Here is a 10,073-nt window from a genome sequence, read left to right as displayed (position 1 = left end):
AGCACCATCTCTTGTTTGTCCCACGCTGTGAAGCCACGTGCAGGTCCCAGCAGCACACCTGGCTAGCCTGGAAGAGCTCAGAAGCTGAAGCTCAAATGCTGCCCGTGCCACACTCGCATTTCCAAACTGTCCGCCAGATCAGCTATGGACCGATCTATGAACCTCTAAGGGAACCGCAGTTCCACCTCTGTCCAGGAGAGCGGGGACCTCCCTGATCCGGGAGCTGTGGCAGAGCCCTGGGTGAAGAGGGGTGTTCCTCAGACGGTGCAGCACCAGCACTTTGGGGGGATACTCAGCTAAAGTCACCTCCCATTTTGACAGCAGCAATCCTGTCTTGTTGTCCTAAAGGGTGGGACTGCACTTGCAGATTGGTACCACTTCACCAGGAGGACCCAAAATGCTCCTTTCCATCCATCTACAGCCACTTTTTTTTTTTTTTAAACCTACTTAAGATGTGCTATGTCATCTGGCAGATTATTTCCCTGGTCTCTTCAGCTCTACTCATGGCAAAGTCAAACCCAACAAGGGAGTAAACTTTTGGGGGCACCCAGAGAAGATGCTGCCACGGGCTACTTTCCGAACGCATTAAGACAGACCAGCCTTATGGATGGTTTTTATCCTGAAACAATCACACCCAAAATGAGCTGGAAGTTTCCCTCCACTTCCCCAGAGAGGAGAAGAACAACCCCTGCTCTTTGTTTATTTTTATTGATAGGAAACAACTATCTGGATATTTTTTCTGTCTTGTGCTGTTGGTTGGTTGGTTGCTATCCATTACCTAACCAAGCCTGGTACAGGCCAAAGCTGGTCTAGAGAAGAGATTTGCACAGCAGCCCCCATTCAGTTGCAGGACTTCATTACCTGACAAAACCTGAGGATTTCTTGTTATGGGATGCCAGGGGATATATTTTCTCCTTTGGTATTGTGAGTTTTGTCTATTCTCCACAGACTTTTCTGAACTAAACACCCCTTAGCCTTACAGGTAAGTGGCTCAGCAAGCCATTTTAGTTGTGTTCTTCATTTTGTAAGACCATCAAAACCACAGTGACAACTCACCCAGCTGAAGAACAAGCGTCCTGAGCCCTGCTTGTTCCCTGTCTGCTACGCACACCAGGCAAAAAAGCCACTTTCCTGAGTCAGAGCAAAGACCCAGACCTCAGTCCCCCAGCTCTGACCACGAGGCTGTTTCAAATAGGCCTTTCTCATCCTCTTACTAGCACATTTCCTCTTCATATAGATAACTAAATCCTAAGCAGAGAGCCAGGCTCACCACAGGAAGATGCGAGTTCAAACCCCTGGCCCAAGTTTGGCAGAGGACTTGAGGTTGGGTGCTCTGCCTTCCAGAGGAGTGCTGCATGCACAAGGCTACTGGATTTGCTCTCCCTGCAGACCACAAATCCCAACGGGGACAAGAGGAGCATTGTCACCAGACCTGGAACACTTCCACAGAGGGTTCCAATTTGGTAAAAACCAGGGGGGGGGGGGGGGGGGAATTGGAAAACCCAAGTTAACCCAAATTTTCAAAAGGCTCTAACAGAAAATCCCTAGTAGATGCACTCCAGAGAGGACACTGTTCTCACATGATTTCCTATCCAGCGCTTTACTACATCCCTCCCTACAGAGCTGCAAGACAACACTGCAGGCCGGATACTTCTCAGCCCCTTGCATCTCACTGACAATGCCAAGTTGGCTTGAACACCAGTCTAATGCCTGGTAGATGCTTCCCCTCTGTCTCTGGAGAATCCTTAGGACTTGTGGGGTTTCTGGAGAAAGAAGCCCTCTTTCCGTCAAGGTCAGGATCGACATCCTCCCATCACACCAATTTCAGTATCATCTTTGGAGTACAGAGATGTCCACAGTTTCTGGGACTTCCTTAACGGTTCCCTCCACCCATGAGGAGTACAGTTATCCTGAACTCTGATGGCTTGCAATCATGGTCTTCTTCTAAGGCACCTGAAGACGACAAGAGGCTTCTGCTCATTGCAAGCCCCAATTTATCAAACATCAAGCAGGAAGTCACATACACACATGCAACCTCAGGCTTGACACTAGGACACGATGGACAATCTTCAAAGAGAAGAAGCTGGCAAGCATCCCTTTCTACTTGTGACTACTGTCATGAAGCTCCCCATGCTTCAGAAGTCAGAGCTGCAAATGCCCTGTTGTCCCCAGCCAGCTTGACTTCGGGTGGCCCCAGCTGATAAGAAAGTTACGAGCAAAAAAAACATCAAGTGCAGGGTCAGCGTGGGCTCGTGGGAACAGCCGCGATCTGGCTTTGCAGTGCAGAGATGCTTTCTGAAACAACCCCTCCTCCAACGGGAAGGAAGAGTCCCAGCACCCCATGCGTTTTCAGCAAGCCTATTCCTCCACTCTGACATCCCGGCCAGTGGGAAGGGATGTGGCTGCAAACGAACACATTCACACAGGCAGATGCAAGTAACTCAAATAATTACTATTTTCTAGCCCTTTGCAAAGGGGGACATCAGCAGAGTTTGGTGGGATCCAGCCTGGAATTGCTGGAGGTTTTGTAGTGTGGGGTCCACGCAAGGTTACCTGTAGTTCCCCTTGGGCTGGTTCAGGTCAGGGGTGGGGACCATTGACAAAAATATGGGGGAAGTGGGGCTTTTCATCCCACTGCTTCAAAGCTTTCCCAAGCCAATGGAGCATCTCTTCAGACTACCCATAAGAAAGGAAATGAGTAGAGGGCAGGATAGGTGTCACCACCATCATTTGCTCTCTTCACTGTCCATTGCTACACGGGTTGCGCCAGGGGCTAAAACTGGGGGATATCAGCCTGGAGAGGGTAAAGGATATAACGAAGTTCAGAGATCAGCAGCACCAGAGAGCTTGACAAGAATGAAAACATTTGCTGCAGAAAAGCACCCCTGGAAAGACGCCAGAGCTGTGCTCCAGGACTCCAGACCTCTCTGGCAGAAGAGGCAGGGTAAAGTGAATGTGGGCAGCAAGATTTAAGGAGTACAACTAGAAATGCAGGCAGAACTTTTTTTTTTTTTTTAATAATTACAGTGAAGATGTCCATTTGGGAGTCAGTTTCTGAGCTTTTGACGTCAGCATTCCTAGCACCCCAGAACTGAACCCAAGCCTTCCTGAAGGATCACTAAACAAAAATACACTGAGCATTTAAGTCAAATGAGAACAGGCCTCCCAAAAGCAGGAGGATTTGCCCACTCACAACCCTAGAGAAGCATATTCCCAAAGGATTTGGTCATGCAGTCTCCTCTCCAGAATGTTTTACCTGCTGGACTGTCTCCGAGTTTTCCTATTCAGGTCCTGGAGGACAGCCACCGTACCTGACGTCTGCATGAACATCCTCTCGTTCCAGGCATCCCTGCCCTACTGTCTGTTGCTTCCTACAGCACGCTCCCTGCATTTGGGGTAATGCAGACTCACACCCTGGGAGATACAGGGCGGGGGAAAAGCAGATAGAGCCCCCCGGCTAATTAGCAGGATTAATTACAAGCTCAAAGTGATGTTGGCTGAATTATATTGCTTCCCATGGGCATGATAACTTTTCATCATGTGTTTCAGAGCAGAGCATAGGAACAGATGAGCCAAGGCCAGAGGTAGAGAGGGAGGGCAGGGTCTGCGGGAGGGCATGTGGAGGCACTGCAGCAGGGCAAAGGAAACGGGAGAGGAGACATGGTGTGAAGGAGCAGGAACAGGCAACGAGATGGTCACTGTGGCAGACTCCCATTCCTTCCTCAAGGCAAGCTCAGGAGGCCAACTTGCATGTAGCTTCTCCCTCTAGAGATAGGTTCCCCCCACCCACAAAGCCCTCCTCCACATCCCTGCTCCTGGAGGTGCACCTCTACCACAGGGCACCATCCCATCATCAGGGCACCACGAAGACCAGCAGCTCCCTCAAGGACAGGGAGCCAAGGGATACCCCGGCCAGCAAGGCAGAGCCTCACCAGCCAGGGCCTGTCCCACAGTACCTGAGCAAGGTGAGTAGAGCAGGGCTGGAGAAGGCAGCCAGGTTCAACCAAGAGTTGAAATCATTGGGTAAGCTCATGGTGACAAGGCACATTTTGAGATCAAGTCAGCCCACGGGTCAGGGTATGGCTCAATAGAGCCCATAGCTATGCAGGGGCATAGCTAGGACTGAGCTGGAGACTCCTATAGCTGAACTGAAATAGGGCTCCGGGGCCCATGGGCAGGGGTGAGGTCTCAGGTGAGGCTGCTCAGGGCCATTAAGACCAATTAGTACCCTAAGGGTCCTGACAGCCCCTCCAGCCCAGGCCTGAATACATTTCAGGGTAAAGAGCTGCATTCATTTTGCAGGAGGGTGAATGAGTGTGTGTGTGTCCATGTGTTAGGGGGGTGTAGGATGAACCTCTTAAATGATTCTTCCAGACATCCCTCTTCTGTATGACCATATCTGTATGATCTGATTCCTCTCATACGATCACACACAAAAAACAGAGCACAACTGACTCTGTGGGATAGTTCCAAAGTTATTTATCTGCAGGTTAAATCCAGTGATTCAGGCTTGAAGCAGAAGCGATTGTTTTTGTTTTTCAGTGCTTTAAGGACTGCTGTTCCAGTGGCTTTGACTAGAAAGCCATCAACATGTTCCCACAGTTGGCAAAGCTATGAGGGATGGTTGCCCTAATCTGTGCCTCTCTCCAGACCACAAAGATATGCTGATCACACCAGTAAGCTGATTTCTTGCTGTGACACAATATCATGGGACTTGGCTTTACTTTGGTGTTGCAGCTTTAAAAAGTTAAAAGTTAGCTCCCAGGCAAAGCCATGCACTGGGATGACTTACTCCAAGATGAGCAGGAAGGCTGCAGATCAAAGGCCAGGAACAAACTCCCTTTTAGCTCAGAGCTCTGGAGAACTACTTCCTATAAGTATTTCAAACTGGGAATGCTGGACCTAAAGTTACTGGTCAAAGACAGTCCCAGAGTGCACAAACACCCCACAACTTGGTTGCCATTCACGTCATCTTGGGCTGACCTCTTCCATCATAGTAGCACTCTTTTGGTGACACTCATTGACAAGATCTTTGCTATGATCTAAGAAATTCATTCTTCTTAGGTTTTACCTATTAGCCCTCTCTCTTGTGATATTCGAGTATCGTATGGACAGGAATAGGTTAGGTGGGGATAGGAAAGAGCAGAAGGCTGTTGAGGTCGATGGCCAATAGGTGATCCAAAGCCTATGCTAAGAGGAACAAAGGGCTGTAAGAGGATGCGCATTGGACAAATCAAAGAGATGAATCAGGTATTCGAGACACTTACACTCAGTGCAAAACTGATTTTTCCACACCTTAGCTTCTTGCATAGAAAATAAATTGTAGAAGCCATTAAAGTTTAGCTGCAGAAGTAAGTTTTCAGAGCGCATCCTTCCAGCAGCTCATTAAGTTAAAAGCAAAAGCTATGTGCTATTTCTTGTGATATGATAAGGCTGTGGTATTTCATTTCAACACAGATCTGCCTGTCTTCTCAACAAATATGATCGAAGCATTAGCAGGAGACACTGACAGATGGATGATGGTCTTTAGCAGGATCTCATCCAGATGCTCTCTCAAGGACTTGAGAGTATGTCCAATTTCCAAATGAAATCTTAGCTCCAGGCTGCAGATCAATTGACCTGGCTTAAAGGTAGCTGAAGACAAAGTATCAGTCTCCTTCTCGTCTAATATATCAACGAGGAGTCGGTGTTTTTCTGAGCTATGGCTCCTCTGAGCTTGCCATGCACGGGACTAGCCAATCTTGCCAAGCCACCTTCTGTGCTGCTTGCATGGGAATCAGTTGAGCACAAATGGCAGCAGAAAGCCAAATTAATTACACTTGACATGTCATCTTTAAAATGTAAGGGCAGTCTGTGCAAAACCGATCCCGTGAAGCTGTTGCTTGCCTGCACGATGCCGCATTGCTGGTTGCTGCTGGATTGTACCGTGGCTTAATTCAGAAGTAGTTTCTTCATCCTGGTAATTTAAGTGACCCTTAAGTTCAGCCTTGAAACTGGACTGTTTCAAGGACACTAGTTGACTGTACAAGAAGATTGCTGTTTTTCTGGGGGTCTCCGAAGGGGGCTGGAGCTGTTCTTTGTCTCCAGCAGAAAGAAAGGCCCATTCATCCCTCTGTCACATGCAGAAACATGACTGTCCCAGAATAGGGCTGCAGGATACCTCCCCAGTGGGGTCAGGAGGAGAGGTGCCATGCGGACTCGTGTGCTCTGGGAAGAGAGCCAAGGAAAAGCTGCAGCCCTCCAAAGAGGCCAAAGGGTTAAAGGAGGCATCAACCGAGATGCCGTGACTTCTGCCCTAGGCGGAGATGAGCTATTTGAGGTGCACATTTCCTGATCTGCCTGGGGAGCTAAGTGTGCAGAGGGGCAGACTCACTTAGGGAACGGTGGGAGGTCACCTCCTGATGCCCTTCAAAGACACCAGCCGGTAATGAACTTGTTTGCTCCCACGCTGGCCCAGACCAAAGGCCCAGACTCAGTGTCACAGGCATCCACCAGTGTATAGAAACGCACGGAGAGACGGGAGGGTGACGGATCCCTATGATGGACTCTCCAATTTGGGATGCTTAATAGGATGAAAAGAGAAGAGTCTGAATGGAGGTTTTGTTCTCCACTCTTCTGAGTGAGGAGTCGTCTCCGATAAACAAGGATATGCAGTAAATAAAGACTTAACTTTTCTATGGATTATCCACAGCTCTGATGCATCAAATCCTCAAGGAATCATGGAAATGATTCAGTGGAGAAACAAAGATAATTTGCTTTCACACAAAAAAGGAAGAAAGCTCCCAAACTACCAATATAGATTATCTCTACCCTATTTACAGATCTTGACCACTGAGAAAAGCTAGGCTGGTCAAATTCTCATTGCCATCTTTGGCCAAATCTCAAGATGACAGGGAGTCTAATCCATTCTTGTGTCTGGATCCACTCAGAAAAAAGGCTGTAACAGGGTATACATAAAACGGTATTTTGTTGTGAACTTATGTTCTCCCATAAGTAGCAGAGATCCTGCACAAGTTCACTCATGGTCCCCATGAAAAGGGCTGAAAAAGGGTAGCCACAAGTTTGAATGTGTTGGAGTCAATTATAAACGAAGGCAAATGCAGCATTTCTTCTATCATATTGCCTGGCAAATGCCAACAATAACACTAGAAAATTTTCCCTGCCGAGAGTTGTCTCAATTGTCATGGTCTGATCTTCATCACCTCTTGAAATTAAAAGTCCTTTATTAATTTCAAGATCTGTTCCTAACTGATGAAATTCTACTTATGCTTCAGCACTAAGTTATTGTGTTCTTTTCTCAGTTGCTAAAGGAGACTTGATCAATCACTTCTGTCTTCTCACTTTACCTAGTTTAAAGACTAAGATCCGTACCAAGACCAGGACAAAGTTTCTCAGCGTCACAAAAGAGATTTACTTGCACATTCCACATTAATGAGGCTTTTTTCATCTGTGCCTCCAAGGTATCTTTGAAAACTTTCATCTTGCAGGTTGGATAGGATCCCCACCTTTCGCTGTGAGGTGGTTTGTTGAGGTTGCAGTCAAGTCAGGAGTCCTCCTCGGTGTTTGGCGCAGCACGGATGGACGGAGCTGATTTGAGAACTCTTTGCAGGGAGAGTTTAGGAATTAGCGTTGATTTTATGAACTCTCTGAATCTTGACTTATAACCCCCTAATCCTTCTGCTGACAAGGCAGGAAGCGGCCACCGCACACGGACATTATTGCAGCCTGGCTGGATCTTCTCCCTGGAGAACAACAAACTTGTCCCATCAATAATTTGACAAACCAAACCTGGGTTCTTACTGGTTTCTGCTCCTACATGCTCCCATCACAGGAGTGTTTGCCAGGGTTATTTCTGGTGCAGACAGGCAGATACCCCTGCACTGACCAACCAGCCAGGGCAGGCAGTGGCTGAGCTCCGCTTGCCCTCCTGGTACTGGCGATACTGGTTTGGGTTTGCTGTGCTGGTGGAAATACAATGGAAAACATGTTAACTCAGAGATGTTTGTCATTTTGAAACATTTGATCAAAACCGAGATTAAACTCACTGGGAAGAAAGAAGCATGAATGAAAGATGGCACGATCACATAAATCTCATTTCTTTAAAGAACAGACCCGAAATAACTATCATAACCTCAGTCTGATCACTTGTAGTCTGGAATTGCCAAGGTTTGAAAGCTTGGAATTACCCCAGATGTTGGTCAAAGAAACCAGATGCTACTCCAGGATCTTAGGAAGTCACAAACCCCCCCAGGACAAAGGACGCTTGGGCAACGTTGGGAGAAGAAGGGCACACCTTCCTGACAGAGGGGTTCTTTTTTAGCTGAGGGAGCAGCTGAGAGAGAAATTTATAGCCATGAGACACAGAAAAAGAGAAAGCCCATGATTTTGGAGGCAAGAGAGTAAAGTCTGAAGAGGTCTCAAAACCAAAGGAAAATCAGCAGAAGAAATGTGTCCGGATTTTACCATTAAGAGTTAATCTATCCATCTCTTGTGTTACCTTAAGAAAAGAGTAGTCATAAGTTCTTGCAAAATCCCCACTAATATCTTCAACTATTTTGTGTCATCAGAGTACCAAACGGTCAAAGAGCTATAAAAATATATTTTAAGAATATAGTAACTGAAGACCAACAGGGCTGAAAACAGCTGGAGTCCACCCTACCATTTCCAACAGCGAGCAGCAGATACATCTGTGCTCCAAACACAGCAAATAGGTCCCGTAAAGACACTGTGCGAGCGCCCGCTCAACTCAGAAGCCAACAAGGATCAGAGTAAGACACATCGGGGTCTAAACTCAGCAGCCTCGTGATTGTCCAGGAGGAAAAATATTAACTGGGGCTGCAAAGGGGTCTGCAAACCCAGGATGGATATGGGCCTCTCTTGAGTTACACTGCCCGATGCGCTGCTTCCCGGCGTGAATGCAGAGCTTGCAGCGAAGCACAGAAGTGTTGTTTCCCATGGAAGCTTGTTCGTCCACAAGTCTGTGAATATCTCTCCCCGGGTGCAGCTACGCAGCCAGCCCCAATCTCCCCCAGCCTCAGGGTGATGGCTTTTGCCATTGTTTCATGAGGACCATCAGGTCATTCGTTTGCCTCTGGGTTTTGATGAATCAAAACTATTTGTCAGTTTTTTTATTTGTTGTTATCATGGCACACAAGCTTAAGTGGTCTGTAGTCGGTCAGACCAAATGAGCACGTAGCAAAAGTCTGTCACCAGTAGATCGCAGCAGATTTGCTGCAAAAATCCTTCTACGGGATAATCAAGGACATAGAAGTACCTTTGCATGACTTTGTTGGGTTTTGAACTTAGTAAGTTACTATAGAAAAATTTTTTTTTAAACAACTTACTGCATACGCTCCAAAGTTTAAAACTTTCAGTCAAGGGGTAAGAAAAAAGAAGACTAGAATAGAAAGGAACAAACATTTTATCTGACATTTCCAATGCCAGGCATACTTAATTGGCAATTACATTTTGAAACTGGTAATCAAAAACATAGTAAGAAAAGCGATTAGACAAGATCATGGCTTGAAGATAAAACAACACACAAATAACATGATACAGCTGAGAAAAGGTCAGAGATGGACAACAAGGGAGAGCAAGGCTGTGAGATGGCTTCCTACAAGAGACCTACGTTATTCCTCCCCAGGGGCAGGACTTGGCACTTCTCTCTGTTGAACTTCATGAGGTTCCTCTCAGCCCATTTCTCCAGCCTGTTCGGGTCCCTCTGGATGGCAGCACAACCCTCTCGTGTGTCAGAGAAACGGGGTCTTGTTCCACTTGAGATGCCTTCAATGTGGGAAGGAGTCTGAACCTATTCTTTCTGTCCTTCTTTCGGGGCGAAAAGGGCAAAGGGATACCTGCATCAAAGTGCAGTTGCCTTGACTTAGTATAGTTGCACCATGCCAACACGTTTCTGAGCCATCAAGGACCCCAGAGCAAGGTGATTTGGCTTTTTTTTAAATAAACAGCCTGCCACGCACCAAATAAATCTCCCATTCCTGGGAACAGCCGGGTTCACAGCATGGTGAGGAAAGAAACTTTCCTCTCCAAGCAGATGAGCCAAGGAGGTTGGAGAG

Source organism: Fulmarus glacialis, unplaced genomic scaffold, assembly GCF_000690835.1.
Source record: "Fulmarus glacialis isolate BGI_N327 unplaced genomic scaffold, ASM69083v1 scaffold5348, whole genome shotgun sequence".
Taxonomy (NCBI): domain Eukaryota; kingdom Metazoa; phylum Chordata; class Aves; order Procellariiformes; family Procellariidae; genus Fulmarus; species Fulmarus glacialis.
Note: the sequence above shows the minus strand (reverse complement) of the source record.